This window comes from Porites lutea, chromosome 11 (genome assembly GCF_958299795.1).
Source record: "Porites lutea chromosome 11, jaPorLute2.1, whole genome shotgun sequence".
Taxonomy (NCBI): domain Eukaryota; kingdom Metazoa; phylum Cnidaria; class Anthozoa; order Scleractinia; family Poritidae; genus Porites; species Porites lutea.
This window is the reverse complement of record NC_133211.1, coordinates 10,592,278-10,618,301: the sequence shown is the minus strand read 5'-3', so window position 1 is coordinate 10,618,301 and position 26,024 is coordinate 10,592,278. Positions and strand designations below refer to the sequence as shown.

Below are 26,024 nucleotides of genomic sequence, written 5' to 3'. Positions count from 1 at the left end.
AAGAAAAAGTTCGTTAACTTTGCTTAAACTGGATTTTTTAAAATGGGATTCACAGACCTAAAATAAATTTGTCTCAGATTCATTAAGTTCACATTTCTTTAACAAACAACTCCTATTGACCTTGAAGGTTCCAGTGATGAGTTGTGATACTTTAAAATGTGCTAAGTTATGTTTGATATTCAGTTAAATAATCTTTTTGGTTGCTCCGCGGTTTATATGTTTGGGACACTTTATCATGAACACTTCAATGAGATATCAAGTTAAAGCATACTTGGTTCACTTTCTGACGCCATAAACAGACACAGTGTTATAGTTGTAAAAGTATTTTATTAGAAAAAAAGATTGTAAAAAAAAGATTGAATAAAAAAAAAAACTAGCCAACCACCCCCCTGCCTTTGGGTTGCTTTCACTCTGGTTGTCTAAGTTGCTGCAAGTTCTTTTGTCCTCATTAGTTATTCCAACTTTGAAATCCTTTCAAGTTCTATCTGATCTCCCAATTTCTGAAGGCTTGATGTGGACACTAAGAAATTCACTGTTGATTTACAAGTGGCTATGACCACATGAACGGAAGCGAGGGTTTGTTCCCCTGTCCCTCTGAGTCCAATCCAACCATGTTAGAATACCACAATTCTAAAATCAAGTGCCAATCAGTTTGAAAAGTTGTTGGGAGACGCTTGTTTCATAATTTGGCCAAGTAGCAAAAATAAATTTTCTCCAAACTAATTTTGCGATTTAGAAACTTTCAAATTTAAGAAATGCAAGTGTTTATGTTCAAGGGTAAAGTCGACACCTCATCATCCGGAGGAGGAGACGAGACCAGTTACCGGCCGTCTACCATGACCCCGGCTGCCTGTAAACAAACAGCAAACCAAGGAGCACAAGCTCACACGGAGAAAAGTTCTACCCGTGAGGCTACCATGACCAAAAACTTACTGCCTGCGCTTGATAACTCGCACACTCTTTGCAAGAAAAAAAAGTGAAATTCTAAAAGTTGATTTAAAGATAACCGTTATAGATGTAGGATTAATTATGGCCTTATTCTAGTACCGTAGTGTTACAAATAAAAGAATATTTCATCCAAAGTTTTTCTTTATTATCCTGTGTTTATATCATAGGGGTGGATTTATTTGCAACAAACGCGTATAGCCCTGGCATTTGGCCGGGGGAATTTTTATTGCTTTCAAGCATAAAAACAATGAAAACTCCCTACGGGCAAACGCGAGGGCTATACGTGTACGTCGCAAATAAATCCATCCATAGATTTCGCGTCCAAAAAACCACGTGTAATCATTATGCTAATTTTTTGCCGATGTTAAAGTTATAGGCCACAAAACTCTTTGAATGAAAGTCTGTTATTTTACAACTTTTCAGTCAAAACTATGCGAATGAAAGTCTGTTATTTTACAACTTTTACAGTTAAAACGACTGTGGGAAAATATAGCAAAATATTTAATTCTAAGTTGTACTTGTTTTTGTTCTATTCCATGTTGACGTGCATTAATGGCTTGAAAAGCACGTGCAAGAATTATGCTAATTTCCGCAAATAATCAAGTGATACTGAAAAACACAAACCGACTAAACGTGTCGCTCAATTGATTATTATCAAAATGACTTGAGGTTAAAGCTAGTTAAATTAAAGCCTATAATTTAGGTTTTAATCATTGACGGTTCATCAACTTTTTCTGCACAGCCGCATTCTTAATTTGCATTCATTCAAACTTCACACTTCTGGGTATAAAGATTGTATACATGCATAATTAAGTACGCTTTGTACATGCCAATATTATTTTATGACTGAGGAGTGGAAAGTTACTTTTACTTCAATTACCTATTTTCAAAAGCCGAGAAGAAAGAGGTAACAACTACAAATTAATAATGATCACAGGACACCCAAGTACACAACATCAAAATCACTGGTTGTGTCATGAACTTGGAGACCCCATAATGCCTTCTCATTAAAAGTATCATAATTGTGTGAGGAAAATTTTAATTAACTTAAAGTTAGGCTAAAAAGAGTTTCCTCTTGACTTAAGCGATAAAAGGTTCATTATTCCGGAATTTGGTCAAAAGTTATTGATAAATGAAACTGGTTAAGATTTTGAGTGTTATTGTTTTTTTTTTTTGTTTTTTTTTAAAAATAACGGACAAGGACTTAATAGGAGTTATTAAAATCTGGTCAGTTGTATTAACTGGAAAACTGAAATTATTCTGCAACAATGATTAAGGTCTTTAAAAATTATGATTAAATTTGCAAAGAGAATGCAAGCAGAAAAGCTGTAGCGACCACGAACCTAATTTTTTTGATAGCAACACAGCATAAGAGCCTGTAAGAAGGGGTGGTGAACCCACCCTTCTCACAAACCTTATGGCTATAGATAATAAGCAAAGAACTCTCTCAACATGGATTTAGCTCAACCTGAATTGCTATAAGTTAGACAACAGAGCGGGGCGAACCGGGTCACATGGTCCCTGGGATGCCTCCCTATCACCATCCATCCGAGAATGTCTACCTTACCCCATCACCTAAACACCTGTGAAACAAGCATCTGGGACCAAAATCGGTTTCTTTGTAGTAATTTGGTTTTGTGGTATTCTGACAAAGTTGAATTAAACTCAGAAAGACAGAAGGAACAAACCCTCACCTCCGTATCCATGCAGCCATATCCACTTGTAAACCAACAGTGAATCTCTCAGTGTCCACATCTCCCCTCCAGTAATTTGGTCAATCAGACAGAACCTTCCAGGATCTCTCCATTGGAATACTGCAGAGGACGCCAGAAACATGGAGCTTCTTAGAGCCAGAGTTTCCACAACCCAGTGCAGGGAGGTGATTGGCTAGTGTGTGAGTGTGCTGCCACTAATGAAGCTACCTGCTAAAAAATCTTACATAAATAATGGAAACACAATTAGGTAATCAAGCTAAGTAACATTTGACAAAGCTGTCACTAAAGGCCAGGGATTTCCCCAGCCACTAAGAGCATGACTCCTGGCTACTTTCATAAGAAAAAAAAAAAAAGAAAATAGAACCAAAAGAAATTCCTGAGCTGTTCATTCCGCCGCCACTAACCGCATATTATATACCTGGAAACTTGAAATCTTAGTGACAGCTCTGACTGAGAAAAAATATCAGAACACAGTCCTTCAGCCATAAACATTTTTTGAAAATCCTTTGCAATACTGTCTTAAGCAACTACCATGCTTGGTGATAACATAAATTTTGGAACATGAAATGGCTGAAGGATTTGATCTGTTTACAGCTGTTAAAAGGGGCACTGTCAGGTGTAATTTGCACCAATAAAAACCAGTTAACTGGTCCCTTGCTGTTAAGAAGTCTTTTTCAAAACATATACTAAAATGGTGACTTGCTCTTAATGCCCAGATAAGTACAAGGATCCGGGTTATAACTTGAAAAGTTGTGTTGACTTGCAAACGTCTCTTGATAAGTGACTAAAAATAATGTGAAACAGGAAAAACAGATACACATCCACGGATTATGAACTTGCCAAACTTGTGACACAAATAATATTTGTCTTAAAACAGTGCCCCTTCATTCTCTAGATAACGACTATTAAAACTGATTAATTAAGCTAGAATAATAATATTGTCAATGAGCTGGTGCTGCCCAAACCAAACAAAGAGTAAAATGGCAGAGGTTTCCTCTTCCATATAGTGAAAAAGAGGAACGAAAACACACATAATTATTATAAATAATATAAATGTGAGTAATGTCAGAATATTAGTGCACTATGTGCAAATAACCAACACAAATGTCATATTGGATGGCATAAACAAAAAAAATTGTAGCTGTCACCTAACCTCTAATATTAACATTTAGACTGCTTTGTTTGGTCTGGATTGATCGATTTAGTTAAAACGTTATTTATATTCATGAAACCTTGCTCATAACTTGACTCATGAACTCACAGCTGTCACTGAGGACCAAGGGCCTGTAGGGATTTCTCCCGGCTACGATACTTAAGCATGACCCTTGCTACTTTCTTAGGAAACAAATTAAAGGAAAATAGAACTAAAACATATTCGGAACTGTTTCATTCCTGGCCACCAATAACTGCATATACCAAGCACCTTGAAATCTTAGTGACAGCCCTATGAGCCTGCCTAATCAATCAAATGTGTGCTTTGCCCTTAAGTCTTATCTTTTTTTATAAACCTCTAAAACTGAATTATATATTTACCTATTATAGGTTCAGAATCCTTGTTTTTAAGTTTGCCTCATTAGCACACACCTCTTTTATAAAGCCATAAATGGTAACTCTGAATACTGAAGGACCACTACATAATTGGAATATCTTAAGCCTGATATACCAGATTAAAAAAAAATTCTGTTTTAAGAAGTCGTTTTTCACAAAGAATATGAGGCTCGATTATTAGCAGTCTGATACGCAGAAATTCTACACTTTTTTGACATCCATTTTGGCAGCTCAGTTGCATAGCCTGCTCCGGTTTACCAGCTGGTCTTTCAACTTATGAATTCAATTAATACATGACACCTTCTGTAAGCAATATATTGTACGCTAATGAGGCAAGATGTGAAAAAAAATTCGCTCATTAATTTTATAACTTACTCAGCATGAGCAATGAATATTACATTTTGAGGAAATATACTTTGGTAAAACGTTATACTTCATATTCCTTAATGGGAAATTAACATAAAACCCTTTTCAGTTCTAAATTGGATGTTAAACCAATTAAGTCAGTCTATAAATAAAGAAATTTCACATTATAGACGTTTTTTGTGTGTCTTATTCAGCTGTTGGCTTGATCACATACTTTATAGTTGCCAACTGGGTGTATCAAAAATAGTGTGATGGTAAGCATTGCGTACAATCACCTCTGGGCCCTGGGGGAGGGGCTACTTCTGAAAATTCTTTGTGGGGATGTGCCACCTGGTTCTCCAATTCCTGACCCTATTTCAGACCAAAAAATACCATTTTTCACACCTGTTTTCAGACCTAAGCTCTAAGAAATTATGTCATCATTACTCAGATTAGAAAGCCAACAAAAAAGATTTCTTAAAATTTGCCCAATAAGAATTTGCACATTTCTCTTTCTTTCTTACTCATTTGGAATTGAAACGATAGATACGCTCATAAACTCCTGTAGTTCCCTTGAAAACCATGCCCGCTTCTAGACCAAAATGGGTAAAATCTATAATAATCGTTTTCGGAACAAAACAGCACAAAAAACATACCCTTTGGGGCGGCATATACCTATATGAGCAACACTAATGTTCTCAATCATTTGCTTAGGTTCATCACAAGTGAAGTTGGGGCTTGGACCCGGACCATACTTCTCAAACAAGTGCCATCAAAAAATTACCCGTAGTTCAGGGACTTAATTAAAATTAGAAATATGAGGCCTGTCCTAAGTGATAAGTGAAAAGATAACGACTTGCAAATTTTTTGTTAGTTTTAAACATAATGTGGCATCATCAAACCTGGTTTGACACTTCTTTGTACGCTAATGTTGACAGCACACTCACAAGGTAATAATGCACACTTGCCAACACATTATTAGTACTAATACTGGTAAAAGTCATAATCAAGAAAATAATTTGAGCAATTTTAAATTTTATAGAGACAAAAGATTTTGTTTGAAAATAAAATCAATTTTGTAAACGAAATAAACAGATCATTTGTTTATAACCTTAAAGTGATTTTCAATATTATCAAAAGTCATTCAAAGAATAATTTTCTGCATATTTATAGTGCTGAACAAAAGTCACCTCCTTGTTTTTTTTTTTTTTAAATTGGCAGGGCGAGATAACTAAATGCCTATCAGTAATAACTGTCAGTATCACCTGGTGTGTTTGGCAAGGTGTCATATGATTATATAATTACTGTGCAAGATATTACTGATGAATAAATAAAAAATTATAAATGCCTAAGCAAAAGCTATTTGAAGCAGAATGGGGGTTGTGGAACAACAGCTGGGTGAAAAACCTCCCCATACATCCACTTGCTCCTAGGAGGAAAACCCCGGTCCAGCTGTACCCCTCATTCTATGACCTCCCGGGCTTGGTCAGAATATAAGCTTAATTTATGCAGCTTTGGCTTGAATATGTATTCCCTTTTATCACTACATTCTATCTTCCAACTATAAAAAACAAACCAAACACTTTTGATCATCATGTACATCTTTTGCTCCTTCTTTGCCAATACTTCATCCTTCCTGGTTTTGGACATCCTGTGGCTGCTGCAATGAGTCTGATCCGCTTTTTGGCTACCACATCAACTCCTGAGGTGAAACAAAATCAACTCACTTAGTTTTTATTTAACCACTTCTGAATTGTTTCATTCAATATGGGTTATAAATCAAAATTCTGCAAAAATGGAAATATTAATTGAAAACAGTGCAGATCTAGAGTGACAAAAATAAAACACTTGAAGTTTGCATGTGCCAAATCTAATGCTATTCATAAAATTAATCATAGAACAAGAATCGCCGAAAGTTGATTTTAACTGGGCTGCTACACATTCACATTCCTTTCCTGTAAGGAATGACTTTTCCCACGCAGAGCAAGAAAAAGAGACATTGGCCGTCACATTTTAAATGGTTTAAACTTCAACATAAAGCAAAGAGAAACCTTGAAAGCGGCTCATCCTACCATCTTTTATTTTATCTTTTAGTTTATTAACTTTGCCAAACAATAAGATAAGTGAAACTACAAAAAAAGGTACATATATTCACAGGAGAACAGACGGGGACACCGCAACAGCGAGTGCCAATTACCGCGGGCCTAAGACACAGATTGCTAAAAATGTCAAAGCTACAAACATCAGGTGATGTTCCACCCTAAATTATGGGCAGCGTTACAGGTCAAGCATATAGATTTAAAAGAGTGAGGGTCATCAGGGATGTAGGAAGCGATAAGAACTTGTTTGTAATAACTGTAAAGGACAGCTTTAAAAGAACTTAAAGAACAAGCAACAGATAGTCCAAGGTCTGTGGCAAGAGCATTCCATATTCTACTAGTTCTATTAAAAAATGATCTTTGAAAGGTGGTTGTTTTATAGTGGTTGATTAAAAATAAAGTGATATCCAGATTGCTAGTGTGTCTAGTGGTTCTTGTTGAACCGTGTATCCTAAAAGTAACAGTTGCATTAATTTCAACACGCCAGTTATGGCCTTAAGGAAGAATACCATGTCAAGATATTCATGCCAGTACGTCAGGGAAAGCAGGTTCAGTTGAATAAGCCTGTCCTTAAAAAATTATGATTGTTGACAATGAAATGGAAGATTAAGGATGTATCTTAGCTTGCAAATGAGTTTGATAGATTGAGGGGCCCACACTTGTGTTGCTGGGACCTCACTAACGTTAATTAGGTGGATCATCTTACAGACAGTTCGATGTCCCCGTGGAAAAAATAAACAGATGATCAGTGATTAAAAACATTGCTTTGATGCTGTTGCGAAAGCGATTTATAAATAAATAATTCTACGTGCCCTCGGCTGTCTAAACTTACTTGACAGGCGATTGTCACTTTTTTAATCTGCGGCACGCTTGCGGTGACTGAGTTTTCATGCTTTGCGGAGTCCCAGGGTTTCCGGGGTAGAAATAAAAATTTATGAGAGATCGTTGCAAGCTCTCCTTTCCTCGGCCCCTCGCTCGCGCGTTCTCGCAAGGCTCACTTTGCTTGCCCAAATAGGAGAGCTTGTTCGCAGGCTACTGGCCCTGAGGAGCGAGCATGATTGAAATAAGTTTGGGTTTGGCCTAAAAAGGCACTTTAGATCCAAGCCAAATTGAGCCTCCAATATTTTCGCTATACTTAGTTGTTCCATTTTTTTTTTAATCTGTCATTATTTTTTGTGTTGTTTTTGTTTTCATCAGGGTCCGATTCAAACCAGCCTTGCTGAACTGGGCATCCCTGACTAAATATTGTTCAAAATAAAATAAAACAAATAAATAAACAATGATCAGTAAATATCGCCACCTCATCGGGATTTATCACTTCGAATGCATTCACTTCATGGTCTGGCACGCTTGAAATCACCAGGTTGAGGACATAGTTTCAACACGTCGGTAGGCAATTGAGTTGGAGTAAGAAATGATCGTTGAGAATATCAACAAAGAGCTGTTCACAAGTACTAGTAGAAGACTCTGAGGATTCCCAAGAGATTTTAGGAAGGTTCATGTCTCCGCAAATAAGCATATTATCAAACTTGTTACAGGATTCATCAAGAAAACTAAGAAGAAGAAGGCACTGAAAAAAAGTGCCAATGACAGCTTGGGAGACATCTTTATTCAATGGATGAACACACACACACTAGCTACTTCACAGAGAGATTTGCAACAATCAAGTTTCGGCAGGGAAAAAACTCCTCAAAAGGTTTCAACTTCAACAAAAAGTGAAGAAAAACCCCAAAAGGTACACTTCGTAGCATCTATTGAAGGAGACGATGAAAGAGCACAGTATGCTAGCTTCAAACACATCTTCATTTAATGGCTGCCTTCCCTTAACTTAACACTTAACATGCTCTATCATTAACTTAATAATTGATTGTGTTCATTTTTCGACACAGACAAGAACACGCTTACAGCGGCATTCAGGACTTGCCTGCTTGGAGATTAGAGTGAGAAATGAGGAGGCAATTAATTCTACAAGAAACATGATTTACTCGCTAAAGGTTTTTTACTTCCTACTTTATCGACATCGATACTTTTTATTTGTTTCTAAATTGATTTAGTACGCGTGTTAGCCACGACCAAAAATACCTCTGTGGTAGCAGCCTATACGCGTGTATAAGTACACGAAAATTCAAGGGCCTCGATTCCAGAGAAATATACATCATTCCCAGATATCGAAAAAGTGATTTACATGGCACGTCATCTCAATCGCCGAAAATAAATCACATGCTCATCACAAGGCTCATTTGCATACAGTGAAAGTTTACAACACCTGACCATCGCAATTTTGCGAATTAAGATTCTTATTTTTTTTAGACCACTCAGTAGTGTTCACTTGCTCGTAATCAATTTGCTGCCACAGGTAAACACTAGGCAACATTTTCAAGTTTCCTCATCAGGTGCTGACCTTATTAAGTAACCTATTCGCCCCTGAGCTGCCCATAACCGCCCATGCGGATCAACGTCCTCTCTTACCGCTTGTGATGTCATCAATTTTAGTACAAAATTTTGCTCAATTTCATTGTTAAGATCACAACTTTTGATTGGCTAATTTTTGTCTCATTTTTTGTCTGGGTGGCCTCGGTTTGTGTGGTGGCATTGTAATTGATTGCAGCAAAAGACAATTCTTGAAATTATTGGGCCTTTCACAATGAAGACAATTTATATTTACCAAACATCTGGCAATGTTACTGCTTAACTTTATCCTTGCAGTTACCAATGGCATGAGCCTCTTTGTTTGAAAGTTCAGTAAAATCATCATCCAATCCTAATACAATTTCAGTTTCAATGACAAATCCAGAGTAAGCTCCAATCCCTTTCTTTTAAAATGGCTTTTGACACTAAAAACAGTTTTGTCTTCTATGAGTTCATCCTTCAGCTGAGAACACTGTATTTGCATTGGAGGTTGGCAACTAAGGCTTGAAACAGCTCAGATTCCTTTTATTTCCTTGTATTTAATTTGTGTTATTTCCTTGAGCATCACAGCTTTAAGCAGTTTTTTTTGGAGTACAAGGAAACTTTCACGAGATTCTGCCAGGAATCAAATAGTTTGATCTGAACTATGTATAATGGTTGAAAAGCCAAAAGATCAAATTTTTTCCTTCTTTATTGCTTCTCTTCCAGCTAAATTTAAGAAAATGTATAGGCCATAGTCTTTTCATCAATCTTTGTTCCCATATTGTGTAGTAGCAATTACTGAATATTTTGACTTCTGGCACAGGGTTCATCCAATTCAAAACAATGTTTCATCTTGAGCAGTTGCTCAGGTTTTCCAACTCCACTAGCCATATCTAGGACTATACCACAGTCGAACCTTCATGTGAGACCACCTGACTTATGAGTGACCACCTATCCTATATATAAGCGACCGATAATCGTCCAAAACACAAAATATTCCACATAAAAGCCTTGGAACCCCTTTGAATATGACTGCAACCACTTTTTGTGCTGACATTCAAATAATTTTGCATTGTTTTTAACCTCAGATTATAAGCCACCACTTGACACATGGTGTTATCTCTTTGCTCACTGTATCTACTACCTCACTCACAATAATTATAATATGATTACTTTCAGTGATAACATGGAACTACACATAACATAACTTTGAAATTGCATGCAATAAATTCTTTTCCAAATAGTAGATGTGTCAGGACTATAATATTCTGTTGACCAAAGACGCCAAATAGACTAAATAGGAAGGTAGAATCATATTTTAATTTTATGTACAATTCGATCTAAAATTAAGTAAACACGTCTGCTGGCACTGACCAGGGCTCAAAGTTTAAACTTGAGTTTGGGAGCACTTGTGCTACCAGATGTAAATTTTTAGGCGCACAGCTGAAAATTCTAGGAGCACAGGTAATAATGTTGGGAGCATCTATTTCAAGAAAAAAAGGAAAAAGCTTAACAGTGCAACGTTTATTTGTCATCTTCAGTTTGTTACTTTTACTTCAGTCCTGTGATTGATAAAACACAGCCGATTTGCTACGCAGTAATACCGTTGTGATTTTTAATACTAATTTCTCTTTTTGACAGTACAGTTGTGACTAAAGAAAACTTACACTTGAAAAACAATTCAAAACTGACAACAATGAGTGTGTCGAATGAGAATGAAAATTCAGAAAAGGACAAGCGCTCCTCCGTGAAAGAAACAATGTCGAGGTCCTCGAAGGTAAATTTCGCAGCTTAAGACTTTTCTTTGTCCCCAAAAAGAAAAAAAAAACTTTTACATGTCACACGTCTAAACAAAACTGCCTTACATGTGTTCGCGTACTGTTCTGAATGAATTAAAAAATCAACGCTCACAAAAAAAAAGATTCCGTTTTGAGTTCGTGGGCGCCTTGTACAACGTTTCTGCAAAGCTTGCCATATCATTTTGTTTGTAGTCACCATGCTGGTTTTGCTGAATGAGCACAGACGTTGCAGATGACTGGTTTGCCGAGGATAGGTTTGCAGCTAGTAACCTGAGGATGATCTTTGTCGGTCAAAGAGGCTGCAAATGCATTTTGCTGATTTCGGCGAGAGGCTTTGCGATATCGTGAAGAAATGTAAACATCCTTGTCTTATTTCGTCGCTGGTCGATGTTTTGAAGCCATACCGCTTATAACTTTGTTGCTCTTTATGTTTTCCCAGGGTTGCATTTTATAGCAGCATAATTACTTTATCTTCTATGCCACGAAACGATTTCTTTCGGTTATAGACACACATGTGTAAGCGTTGCAAGCTCAAAGCTTGAATTCTCTGATTCCATATCTGGGCAAAATAATTTTCCGTACTTCTGATTGGATGGCTGCGTCGGCTAAAAAACCCGAGCATGGTTCTAAACAGATAAGGGGAATTTGGACACTTCGGGGTTATATGCTTCTGTCGTAGCATATATCTGCATTTAGTATATACTAAAACAGTGGATAGTGTTTTTCGGGCACTCTGATTGGCCACTCAATCAGTGAATATCCTGCACTATTCACTGATTCACCTCCAGTTCCTCCGCGCAAGCGAAGCCAAACTCGCGTAGGTTGCGAGCAAAATGCTTTCCCGGTTTGCTGCCGTAACAAACTAAGAAATTTCACAACTGATCAAGCAAGCTATTTCCGAAATACATGAAGAAGGTGACGAAGTTCGGTTTGGAAGTTTTAACAGGTAAAGAGTTGTCTTTTTGACTTGAATAGTTATCGATAAAACCGGTGAAAAAGTTTTTTGTTTACAAATGCAAATTACGCTGAAGTCTTGCGTTACTTTATTTAGTTGACTTGTTCATAAATAGACTTAAAACTAACTTTAATAATCTTTTTTACAGAATTATTTTAATACAAACAGAATTCACAACTCCTTTTGAAGAAACTTCCCCGCAAGAGCTAAACAAACGCCTTCAAAAGTTTTATTTGTCGCTAAGAAAAAGCGACGGCCGCGGCCGTTCGGTCGTTGCGCGCCAAAACTGTAATCATTGGCAACAGTAAATGAGTTAAAAATCATCATTTTGTGCTCAATTATCTCACTGTTTTAGTATAATATACTAAAACCATTTTTCACCTCAGTGTTGGTGGCTAGTAGTGGATATTTACCTCGCCGCTTCACGGCCTAGGTAAATATCCAATACTAGCCACCTCCACTTCGGTGAATAATTGTTATGTGTCAGCAGTGTTTATTACAAAACAGAAGAGTCTGGGAAGGAGTAAAACATCGAAACAAAAAAGAACACTCAAATTCGTAGAATCCATTGGGAGAAAAGACCAATTTAACATACACCGTCTTTCTAGTTCGAGTTCGTAAGTATAGTCGGAAGTGAGTCATTCACACTGTGCTTTGGGTTTTACGACGCACAGGTGCGATTTCACATGAATTTTTAGGCGCACAACCAAAAATCCAGTCGCATATGCGACCAGTTAGTCGCTAACTTTGAGCCCTGCTGACGGCCTTACAATGTAGAAAATGAACAGAAAGTCAGCTAATACTCACAGTAACAAAATTAACATTACACTTTCTTCTATGACTGCCTCCGTATTTAGACAAAACAGTTCACATTTACACAGTCTGGTTTTCCGGTTAACAACTTCTGTTTATCTGGTTAGTAACTTCTGGTTATCAATAAACGGGTTAGCGCCAGGTCAGCTTTTAATGAGTTTAACAACTGAACTCAACGCTCCCTGTGCGACTTTAAATAGGACGGATCACGAAAATGAAAGTACACGTAACATTTTAAATTTGAACAAAGTGCAAACAACATAAACTAAAACAGCTCTCATGTGGCCAACATTGAGTCAAATAGTTTAAAAGACAGTTTGTCAGAACAAGGACCTCTTCTCAGAAGAGATGCCCGTGGGCTGAATCTCGTAAGTCACCACTACCCATAGGCGACCACTAAATCTTTACATTTTGGGTGGTCGCTTACAGGAGGTTCAACTGCAGTAAAGACGGACCAGACCATGAGGATTTTAACCCCTGACATCACAAAGGGGAACCAGTGACATGAGGACTGAAAGGGATCCCCGTTTTTATGAACACAAAAGGCCTGAATCCCAGTGCTGCTAGAAGGCACATGCATGGTGGAAAATGTATTCTTAAAACAACATAGAATATCATGTGACTAACATTTCTGAATTGTGAATGAAGATTTAAAATAAGCCTTAGATTTGGCACATGCGATTCAAAACAACCAACACAGGCTAATTTTGTGCAGGTTAACCCTTGTAAAAATTTATTAGCGATCGCGGCGCGATCGCTGTCAAAATCGCGTAGCGTTTTTGGCCGGATTTCGCGGCGCGATCGCTGCGTTATTCGCGGCGCGATGGGAGCGATCGCGGCGCGATCGCTGTCATCAATCGCTTAGCGTTTTTGGCCGGATTTCGCGGCGCGATAAGAGCGATCGCTCAGCGATCGCTGTCGTCGATCGCTTAGCGTTTTTGGCCGGATTTCGCGGCGCGATGAGAGCGATCGCTGTCATCAATCGCTTAGCGTTTTTGGCCGGATTTCGCGGCGCGATGAGAGCGATCGCTGAGCGATCGCTGTCATCAATCGCTTAGCGTTTTTGGCCGAAGTTCGCGGCGAGATGGCAGTGATCGCTCAGCGATCGCTGTTGTCGATCGCTTAGCGTTTTTGGCCGAAGTTCGCAGCGCGATTGGAGCGATCGCGCCGTGATCGCTGTCATCGATCGCAGATGGTTTTCGGCCGGATTTCTCGTTGCGATCACGGTCCGGACGAAAAAGACATAAATGAGTATTTCTTATCTCACAAGAAGAGCAGTGAGCTGAAATTTGTCCTGAAAGTTGCAGTAACATTTTACTACCTTGTGACAAACGGAGAGCTTCTGAGCTTTGCCGAAAATCGTGCATCATAGAAAATGACCGCTCCGTTTGAAGGCCCCTGGTCCGGCCAGTGGTTCCGGCCACTTTGGCCACTTTAATTGGAAGCCGACATCAAAAGTGCGTAAAAAGAAACCTTCCAAGCACCATCTGATCTAAATTCCTGTATATTTTTTATAGGCTGCTCACTTAAAATTCGAAACCAAACTGAGATTTCTGTGTAAAGAACTAACGTTTGGTCTCTCGAAGAAACTAAACCGTGAAAAGGTCTATTGCCACCATTTTAAATGAATTCAATCAAAGTTTAGAGGCAAAAAAAAAATATTTGTCGTCGCTTGTTTACGTCCTCAAGAAAAACTTCCCATCAGAAAATGTTGTCTAAGTCATGCCGCGACCGAAAAGCGTGCGTCATAATGCACGTGCAGGACGTGCAGAGTAATGTTTTCCTTGTTAGGCCCATTGCTTGCCAAGTTTTTTGACTTTGCTAAATGCTACAGCTCCCAAATGAAAAATAAGTTTCATTTTATGGCCTTCTATATCACTGCTTAATAAATAAAGTGAAGTGTTACTGGGAAATTTTCAAACAGGCTTTCCCTTTTCAATCACTATTTGGTTAGTTTGGCCGGACCAAGGACATAGTACGCAAAATTTACTTTGGAATATTATCTAAACTTTGGTTTTAAAATTCAACCAGTCGACCGAATTTTTTTTTTTTTGCAAGTCGATAGAACATTTCTTGTACGCCGTGTACACCAAAAATTAGCCTTCTTAACACTTAATTGCATATACCTGAACTAAAAATACATCCAAGTAAATTAAGGCGCCATAAAAAAAGCAAAAGTAACAGAACAAAATTCACCTACGACAATCGAGCTTAAGAAGGCAAACAGATCAATAAGAAATCGGAAAGTTTCGTTTGTAGTTTAACCTTATTTTCTCCCCAAAGTTACGTACATCACAAATTAAAACGGGCCGAAACTTATCCGAACTTATCTAGGAAAGATCGAAGCTACTCAGTCTGCAAGCAGGGTAGTATAAATCATGTCAAGATAAAGCTAAATTTTCAACTTAAACGGGTCTAAATAGGGAATGAATTTTCAAAAGAAAGGTGTTATGTGAGAGTTCAGTGAATCGTGTTTTTTTATTTTTAGCTAAGTGTGAGCAGAGTAAAACGTTTATATCCTGAAGTATTGAGATAATGAAACCGCCTATATGCATTGGTTTCTTTTCTTTTGATCCACTTGTCCATGTCTTCAGATAGGTTCATCCTATTAGGGATAAAAATATTTTTTCTTTTTTCCTCACGCTAATGATATGTTTCATGTTCATTTACCGTGCTTAAATATTCTCACTGAAATTCTCCATACTTCTTTACAGTATTAAGCCAATTTAATGTGACGTCCCACATGTTTTGTCTTCAGCCTAAACGTTAACTTTGAAATTTACATAATGTACAAACTGATCAGTACTCACAACTATTGTCTTTGCCAGATTAATTGTTGCTGCAGAATATTCAAGAGGCCATTATGACTCTTGGTATATTGCCATGTTTATGCCCCACAGTACGTCCAGAGCGGTTTTCCTGTTGAGAAATTAAAACCAGTTAACCAAGAGAGTTATCCCCGAAATCAGAGTATTGATATATTCAAATCAAGACAAATCACTGAGTTGTCCAGCTCAAGTAGCTTAAGACTTACACCCCTCGAAGGATATAAAAAAAATGAGCTAAAAAACGAAGGCTCCAAAATCAGAAGTTTTGCTTTCAAGAACTATTAAAAGGTAGCTCGAATTTTTTTAGCTTTTGTTTGTTTGAGAAGCCTAATAAAATGCTATGAAAAGTGCCGGAAAGTATAAAATCGACAACACGGAATGAATATCAAGCTTGACCTTAATTAGGTTTAAAATTAAACTGAGTGATAATAAGAAGTGAGTAGACTTACCTTTTTAAATACGTTTCTTTGTTTGAACTTTGAACATGTCAAAAGAATCATTAATAAAAATTTTCCAATGTTTAAACAGCAATAAACGGCCATTGCCAATTGCATGACAAGTGAAATGGAGAGCAATTTTTTTTTTCAAGGTACGCGTCAGCCTTGAATCTTGGCCACCCGCGTCGCAGTGGCGGGAAATCGGATTTTGGAATCCAGTCCCCAAGGGCGCGATCCATTCAACCAATTCCGGAATATTTCGGTCCAAAACTCAATGGATCGGTTTGGTCCAACCGGAAAAGTTTCGAAAAAACGGGTCCACCTTTTGAGGTGGACCAAGGGCGCGATCCATTCAACCAAAATTCCAACCGGTCCGACCGGGAAAAGAGGACCACCTCAAAAGGTGGACCCGTTTTTTCGAAACTTTTCCGGTTGGACCGAACCGATCCATTGAGTTTTGGACCGAAATTTCCGGAAAGTTTGGTTGAATGGATCGCGCCCCAATCTTCCCGGTCGGACCGGTTGGAATTTTGGTTGAATGGATCGCACCCCATTACTCTGGATTAAACCGTCACGTACATGCAGGATTCATTTCTGTTATTAAGGACCATTAAGTAAAAATCATGTTGATTACAACCTTATATACAGCAGCTTAAAGGCCTGGAGCGTAACAGAAATTCATCCTTGGGCTTAAAATGACTCAATTAGAGGTGAGCGAGAAAAGGTTTCCTAGCTTTTTGCTAATGTAACTCTGGTAAAAAACACAAGGAAAACCGTGCCTTCTCTAGAAACCGATAAAGTTCTAACAAACTGAAAATGACTGTTATTATAAGCTTATAGTTTTTCCGAATGTTCGACCTCCCGATATTGATATATTTCTGTAGTCATTTAGTTACTTAACTTTCCAATGTTTTATCATAATATTATTACTATTTTGCCTGCCCTAATAATTTTCACAATCGCAAGTTTTGAAGAACAACATAATGGAATACAAAAATAAAATAATATGCCCGGCAGCCGGGAAGGGTCTAAGCTGCACGGCAGCCAGAATGTTTTTTTGATTTTCTTCAAAATCCTTTTTTCTACATATAATCGTTTGAAAGTATTATATCTTCGATTAGAATTACCAAGGGATTAGGAAAACAGGAATGGCTTAGCAGTAGAGCGGTTGTGGTTTCTTGGGCATAGAGCCTGAGAGTCGACGCCGTTTCGACACTTAGAAACATTCGAGACTCACGAGTACGTTTTCGCACAGGCAGTAAATACCCGGTAGTTTGAAAGCCATCTGGAAAGTTAGAAAGCCTGTTAGTAAGCCAAAGGATGCATACTAGCCTCGATTAGTTTTCCAAAGCAATAACGAAAATATTAAGTTCTTTCATTATGAAACCTTAGAGTCAATGCACTGTGTGAATCAACTAACGTGTTGTAAAAAAAGGGTGCAAAGGCAAACGCAGTGCGAGTTACGGCCCATAACAAACGGGCAAGGCGGTCCCTGATAACACCAAATTAAATGTAGCCAGTTATAAAAAAAAACAACTAACGAGTCACGAGCGATAAGGAATAACAAGACGAGCTAAAAACCAGACTAAACGGGGCGTAAAAGACGTGAGAGCTCAAAAAGAATAATAACCATACGACTGACTTATAACAGAAATCGCGACGATAACTGTGATCCTCGGTTATCTCCTTCGCGATAATGGCACTGAGATTGCGGACGCGAACTTAATTAGAATTGATCGTGATCACCACCTGGCGATCGCGATTACTGAACCACGATCGAGAGCAATATGGCACTCGAAGATCGCCGATTACAACTTAACTAAATCGCACCGCGATCGCCATCACCGCTTCGCAGTAAGTACAATGCCCCCTGCGATCGCGATTACCAAACCGGGATCGTAGTCCTGACATATAAATCACGGATTTGACTTTACTAAATCTCGCCGCGATCGTGATCACCACGCCGCGATAAGTACAATGTCGCTGCGATCGCGGATACTATTTTTCAAAATCGCACGACCCCATAAGCTGCATAGCGTTTAATATCATCGAGCTAAAATAAAAACTGTCTGTCTTCGCGATCGCAATCATCTTCCTGCGATCACGATCATTCCGCTAAGATCGCTATAACTTCGCCACGATCGCTCTATCTTCACCATCGTGACCCTGAGATCGCGGATAAAATTTTTCTGAATCGCGCCGCGATCGTAATCTTCTTCCTGCGATCACGATCATCGGGCTGAGATCGTTATAACTTCGCCGCGATCGCGATTTCATCGCCAGCATCGCAATTCTGGCCTTGGGATCGCAGATACGATTTTTCAAAATTGCACCGCGATCGCGATCGCGATCATCTTCCCGCGATCACGATCATCGCGTTGAGATCGCTTAGTAACTTTGCCGCGATCGCGATCACCACGCCGCGATTGCGATCACTACGCCGCGATCGCGATCATCGCGTCGCTATTGCAAGCGCGATTTACTTCAATTGCATCGCGATCGCTGATATCGCGCCGCGATCAAAATCATCGCGCCGCGATCGCGACCACCGCGTCACGATTGCGATCACCGCGTCGCGATCGCGATCATCGCGTCGCGATCGCAATCACCGCGCCGCGATCGCTATAACCTTGCCGCGATCGCGATCACCGCGTCGCTATCGCGGGCGCGATTAATCTAAATCGCGCCGCGATATGCACAATCGCGCCGCGATCGCGGTCATCGCCGCGCGATCGCGGCGCGATCGCTGATAAATTTTTACAAGGGAAGCTTTTTGCATTTCCAGTTTTACAGTGCAGAACATAACTGATGATGTAGCAGTGGAATATGGTATTACCTGGCAGGTCTGATAAGACGATTTCACTTGGCCCCATGGGCTGTTTCAAGGCATCCTATAGCACTAAAAGTGGTACTGCAAAAAATAATAAAAACAGTTGAATAAATTATCACACGATTTGACTTTTTTTTACAAACAAAAAAATTTCTACCATGCAAACATGAACATACATAACTGTGCATGTCTATAGTGTGAATAAAGAACAAAATTTAGTATATATCAGGGTACAAAGAAAGTCAGTTTACAGCCTACCATTCGGGCAAGCTGTAGCTAGCATGTGCTAGCCCACAAAGTCATTTCACAAATAAGCAAACAAGCGGTTCCTGAAATACATGATGAAGAAGGTGACAAAATTCATATGGAAGTTTTAACAAGTGAAGCTTTGTCCGTTTGACTTGAATTTATCGATGAAACCAGTGAAAAAGTTTTTAGTTTGCAGTGTTTTCAAAAACAGCCGTCGGCCGTCGCATCCGACGGCAACTTTTTGATTTGCGACGCCTACTTTCCCTTAGGTATATTATATGATAAATAAAACTTTTGATAAAAAGTGGTAAGTGTTCACAAAGCTGTTGCGAGCAAGCAAACTTGAAATTTTTCTGGAGAATTTCGCCAAAACATCGCTTGAGTCTGCTTTTAAAATACGTTCTCTGCGTAATACGTTGAGTAAACGTTGAGGACGAGTCGAAGACTGGGTCTCAGTTACAGGGAACATTGTAGTTAGCGGTTTCTGAAGCCACTCTATATAAAACGCCACATTTCGTCTCCAAGAACACGGCAAAATAACAGAAAAGCGATAGCGTGGTTTACGGAAGATGTGGTCGCTGACAGTGACGAACAAGAAAAAGAAAAAGGATGCTCCAGGTAATAATGTAATGTTTTCCCGAAGTAAGATATAATTTTGTCATTTTTTGTAATTGAGTGGTAGCTAACTCATTTACATACATATTTTTTCCCGAACTCGATCAACAGCATATGCGATGAATCACATACGTCACCGGCGGTTCAAAATCCTGTGATTTCACGTGGTTAAAGTTACTAAAAGCATCAAAATTTATCAGTATTTTTGATATCTAAAATTTGCTAGTTCTGCGTCTCAAAATGCGGGAAAATGCGTCTCCAGGAGTCTCCTCCGGGCCTTGCAACTCCTACTCAAATAAACGCAACTCCTACTTCAAAAACTGTTGAAAACACTGGTTTGCAAATGCAAACTAAGTTGTGTTACTTTTTTTAGCTGACATTTTCATTAATTAGCTTAAAACTAATTTTTTGGAAAAAATTTTTTTACAGAACGGTTTCAAATGCAAAAAGAATTCACAACTCCTTTTGAAGAAATTTCCTCGCAAGAGCTAAACAAATGCCTTCAAAAGTTTTATTTGTTTGAAAGAAAATGTGATGGCCGTTTGGTGATTGCACGCCAAAATTATAGCAGTTGGCAACAGTAAATCATTAAAAAAAATCATCATTTTTGTGCTCAATTGTCTCACTGTTTTTTGTGTTGCAAGGCTCAGTAAATATCCACACCACTAGCCACTGACACTGAGGTGAGGTGTTATTTATCACCATTATTATTCAATCAAGATATTTCTCCAATTCTGACATTGGCTTAAATTCCATGGCTAATTCATTCCCTGACCAAATTTGGAAGATCTTTGCCTACTGTTCATTATTTCTACACACAAATTAGTAGTTTCACACAATTTTTTATCCATATTAATTTTCTGAGCTGTTTTTATCTGCTCATTTTCTATTTTAAGGAATTCTCAACTTGAATCTGATGTTTGCTGTTTGCAGTATGTGTGAAGCTTAAGCTCTCTACTTAATGAGTAAAAGCATTATGAAAGCTAGCTGATTCTTATAAAATTTGAAACACATAATTACTAAACTTGAAATACGAGTGCCCTGAAATACTACCATTGAATTGGAAGCACACATTTCCTCACAGATTGGTTGGTCGATTCTGATTTCCCAAGCATTTAAGGTTGAGATTGTGAATTTTGAATAGGCGACCTCTCTGAGTAAAGTAGCTGACATGATTTGTCAAGTCATGAGTGCTTATTGAAACCTCTGGTAAATGAGGTAAACTGAAGTGCAGGAAAGTAAAGTGAAGCAAAGCAAAGTAATGTAACGTAGAGTACAATTAAGTGTAGCAGAAACTACTTACAGATGATAGATAAATAGCTCTTCTACATCCTCTGACTTTTCAGGCTGTCAAAAGGAAGTCACATGCAAATGCTTGCTCTCACTCACTATCATAAAACTGTCAGTAGAAAGGAAAAATAATAATACAAGTCTTAAATAGTTATCACTACAAAACAGTAATCTGTTTCAGACTGAGAGTCTAGTAATTGTGTTGACTGGGAAATTACTCCAGGGGTTGGGGGGGGTACTTCCTTATAAGAGGCTAATGGGGATGTGCCGCTGGATGGGATCGCATTTTCACGACTGGATTGGCTATAATGGGATCACATTTTCAATAGAGTTACTAGAATGGGGACGCACATTTTCGGATTTTTGGGGGTAAAACTGTTCTTCATTTTACAGTTAGCAAATGAAGCAGAATGTTTGTACTGTAGATGAAAGGTAAAGTGTTCTTCATTCAATCTAAAAAATGGGTCAATTCATAAAAATAGAAAGTGTGATCGCGAGAATTACATGTGGCTAAGATGGGTTCTATAATTGGCCACAGAATAGACTATAATAGGGTAGGGGCTCTGAGAGGCCAGCGGGACACACCTACCAAAAATAACCCAAGTATCTCCCCGGAGAAATAATAATAATTATTATTATAATACTTGTATAGCCCCGATATCAATATTGCTATTTTCATCAGGGCTTAAAAATAAAAATATTAAAAAAATCAAAAAAATAATAAAAAATAAATAATAATAATAAAACAGGTGATTGTTGTCCGCATTAACAGGTGTCCATTATAAAGCAGGTGAATTTATAGAAAATGTGAGTGCATTCTCAAAAGGCAAAGAAAACTGTCCATAATAACGAGGTGTCTTTATTCAGCCGGTGTCAGCAAGGCAGTTAGATAATACTTAGCCTTATCTAATAATTACCAGTTATTATGCCAAGGTACATTAAACCACAACATATAACTGGGTCTGGAAGGGTGTTTTAATTCAAGCACAGGATGCGTGATTTTTTTCCTGTCTGTTGGGAATTCGGGAAATCATATGTGTGAGTGGCAAACTAAATCAACCAGGCACATTAAGCGTTGTCTCCTTTCAAACCAAACTATAGAGTGTACCTGAGCTTGTTAGTTTATGTTATGTTATTTTATTGTTTTTGGTAATAAAAGCGCAATTCGGGAAGGCAATGAAAAAAAAAGCGGGATGCGGGATTTCCCAGATGCGAGATCACAATTCCCCCCTCCCCCTCCCCCTTCCCCTCTCAAGACCCCGCAAATATGACACAGGATAACCACAACATGTTTTGAGTTCAAAATAACAAAATAAATAGACTGTTCACAGTCCTCTATTTTTCCGTAAGGTCATCGAGATTGAGCAACTTTGCATTACGGGCTGCCATCTTGCATGAGAGTCAAAACCACTTAGGGGACGGGGGCGGTTTGGGAGAAAGCGAGAAAAATAAAGGGACTGTAATAACATCACCGCAGCTTGCGTTCAGGAGGCGTGACAGGAATTTCACGTCTTCTACCATCCATTAATTAAGAAACTCTGCTGGTGATGAAAAACATGCCAGACACATTTAGCATCGATTATGCGTGTTTACAAATATCTCCTTTCGAAACAGTGATTTTATAATGTTTCTGGGCCATTCCTCGAAATAAAATCGGCAAACATGCACAAGAAAACATTTTCCTAATCAAAATACCAAGAATCCTTCGTGTGTTTGCGCAAGATGTGCCTTATGGTATGAAAGCGTACGTTTTATGGAAAAGTCGACTTGTCGATGTCGGCAACTTAAACTAAACCCGCTGTCAACGCAAATTAACATCTGTTGTCTAATGACCAATCAAATGCCTGCGTTGCTGGTACAATGCACTCCGTGAACGCGAGTTGCAGTGATGTTATTACAGTCCCTCTATTTTTCTCGCCCCCACCCCCCTACCCAGAGCTATAATCCCCAACGCCCACCCCCTCGGTACATTTGAAAATCAAGATACCCGTGACGGTAAGACGCGGTATATCTCAACGATCTCACGAAGAAATAAGGGACTGTGAACAGTCTACAAAATAAATTGCGTTTGTCCGCAATACCAGTTACGAAAACACAAGACGTGTTAATTAAACATACGGGAACAAGGATGGCAAAGATTAAACGGGATTTGAAATGCTACTTTAAAAACAGACATCAGAAACGAGCTAATTAGCTTTGCAGAAATTAAAGTTCTTTATAATTACCTCGTAAACTGTTTCTTCGCTTTGAAAGTCCGCTCTTTCCAGAAAATCATTGCGTGTTAACCGTTTTTCTTTTATCATAGTTGTGAGTTAAGCTCTTAGTCACTTCTTTGAATGCTTGAAATTTCCATGCTGCACGACAAACGCCAAGAAGCTGTTTTGGGCACGTGGCGCTCTAGGGAATTCAAAACACCTTTAATTGAAAAAAGAAAGCATAGTTTTCATAAAAAATCACATATAAATGGAGAATAAAACATGCTTAAAACTTGTATGTATATTTAAGAAGTAAACCTACCTGTGTTGGCTTCATTTTTGAAAGAAAATTTTTTGAAAACTTTCGCGGGCAAAACGCGGTCAAACAAACATCCGTCAAGGGCCTTTTCCCGTCCTGCATAGCAAGTTGTGCGGGCGTTGAACCCAGTCCTCTTGCTTCCAAAAGCCAGTCTTATAGCCGAGCGGAAGAACGCAAGACCAGGTAGAATTTTTCTTCCCTAATTAACGGCTAAAACGTTTGATAACCTACTTTGATTTAATGAGCGGTATTTTTTTCTGGCATGTTTAATACTCTCGTATCCAGACACCAGCCATGGAATTTTTTACAAATAGCAACGCCCAAAAAGGCATCATCAAGTCTCTAACGAGCAATTCTATAAACCTCAGTCTTACTCGACCAATTGTATCCGAAACAGCCACGAAAGTCATAACAATTATAAACGCTCTGCATTCACTTCTAAAGAAAAAGTCATTTTTATCTTTCATTTTTTGCGGATTTCTGAACGTATAAATCCTTTTTTCAAATCTTTTTTCTATCGCGGACGCTTGTAGACATGACCTCCCGTCCTGTGAAAGGGGCGCACTTGTATTTTTCGCTCGCTCTACGTATAGTCGGCATAGACTGTCCTCAGTGTAGAGAAATACCTCTCAAGTTTTTTTGAATCTCGAAGTCCGGAGTCGGGCCATAACACAATATAACCCTACAGTGCCTTCCCCTATAATGCCTTACTGAGTACTAGGAGCCGATAGGCCATTTCCTTGCCTAGTCACTAGGCCTCATTTTTCCTTGCGGCCAAAGCGTTTCGGGTCACGTGGTCCAAGCGAAAATGTGAGGCGTTTGCCGCCCGTTCGCCTCGGATACGTCACCGAAACGAATTGACCGAGAGGGACTGGGAAAACGCCGTAAAGGGACTAGGCAAGCCATTTCCCAGTTCCAAAAGCTTTCACTAAAACGAGAAATGGCCTATTACTATTAATTGCCTGACGGCACATACACCGCAAAGCTCTAGGGATCGCACCATCCACACCCCAAAGAAACTGTAAGGGACCTGATCACTCATGAACTGCCAATGCGCTTCAGCTTGACTCCGCTCACTTCAGGTAATATATTGCACGTATATTCAGTTTGGAGGTATAACCGCAAAAAAGGTGCCCTTTGAGTGCGACTCCTGACCCACTGAATGTGCTAGGGATAGTTGCTATAAGGGTCAAAGCAGGGAATAAAACTAGAAGGAAAGAACTAGGAATCCTTCACTCTTAAATGAGGCCTTATGTAGCCAGATTTATTCAAAAATACTTTCGCAGAGAGTAATTTATAAGCGTCGTTATCGGGTAATCGTAAGCGGCGGGCTACGTTTTGGGCTGCTAACACCTTTTAAGAATAAAAACCCTGATGAAATGTAGTGCAAGTTTTGGCCCAAAAACCAGCCGATTTTTTGGGGGGGACAAAAAGTAGTAAGAGAAGGGCTACTAGACCGGTGCAGTTGACTATAATCCTGGATTGATTATGTGCATATGATGATTGCTATTGTAACTAACCCTGGATTTGTCTTAATCGTCCCTTCGGACCAGTAAACCCAGGCGCAACTACGTAGTCAGGCTTCAAAGTGGAGTGTTTGACTGGACTGAACGTCAGACGTTAGTAGCAACGCCCGACACAAGATTTTTTCAGCTGGCCCCTGGATGACAAAATTTTTAATTTTACTCTATCTTCAGACAGGGTATACAGAGAGTATTCATACGGACGGAACTAAATTTCGTCCTTAAAACAGCGCCGAAATTCTTGTTCTGGGCCACTAGCAGTGTACTAGGGCCATGATTGGTCAGCTGTTAAAAATTAAGCCTGAGAAAACAGCCAACATTTGACGACGCTACCACTGGTTTCCCGCCAAATGACGTCTGACAAACGAGCGCAGAAATTCCATACTGATGACGCGTCACCACCCAGATCTGGGTAGTGCTTCTGATTGGTTGAATCAAATGGCGTAAACATGAGTCTGAATCTCTATATTGAGTGCGATATTCGGGTAACAGTTCATTCTATGCGTTCCTTCAATTATTGCTACTGATTCACGTCTGTTTGTTGACTTGTCCTTCTCCATCTCAATAACCACCGACGTTTTGAATGTTCAGACACTCTTTAGCTGACAGACGGCAACCAATTAGTTACTCCGCGACTTAACTGATCCATAACGTCAATATGAAGAGTCCGTTAAAACCATCAAACTGGCGATGCACTCTCAACTTTAGTAACTTTGAGACTAGTGACGACTTGCGCCCAAGTTCAATGCCAGACCGTCATTGACTGCTTTCACCAAGAGTCTGAATAAGGACTTACCAACCCATCCTAGGAGACCCAGGGGCAGATAGTGGGGGTAAGGGAAATTCTAAACGGGCGGAAAACCGCCCGCTTAGACTTCCCTCGCGATTTTGCAGTCACAGGTGGAAACGAGGCTGGAGTTGACATTGTTTTGATACCACCCTTCCTGCTTTATTATGTAAATCGTGTTGTTCTTATGCTAACTTGTTATTTTTTAAGCAAAATTTACATTAGAAAAGAAGAGGATGTTTTCATCAAAACAAGGTTAATTTTAGCCTCACGTTAACAAAAAGGCTAGCTCCCTGTAAAATGGCTTGACCACTCCTAGTAACCAAATATTTGCATGA

At 39.0% G+C, this 26,024-nt stretch overlaps 1 long non-coding RNA gene across 1 annotated transcript; it reads right to left on the bottom strand.

The window, feature by feature from the left end:
- Positions 1–20,855: 20,855 nt before the first annotated feature.
- Positions 20,856–23,445, bottom strand: LOC140953017 (uncharacterized). Its single transcript, XR_012167433.1, has 3 exons — positions 23,380–23,445; positions 23,088–23,277; positions 20,856–20,971 (listed from the first exon to the last, which is right to left on the bottom strand). It is a non-coding gene; the product is annotated as an uncharacterized lncRNA (long non-coding RNA).
- Positions 23,446–26,024: the final 2,579 nt, after the last annotated feature.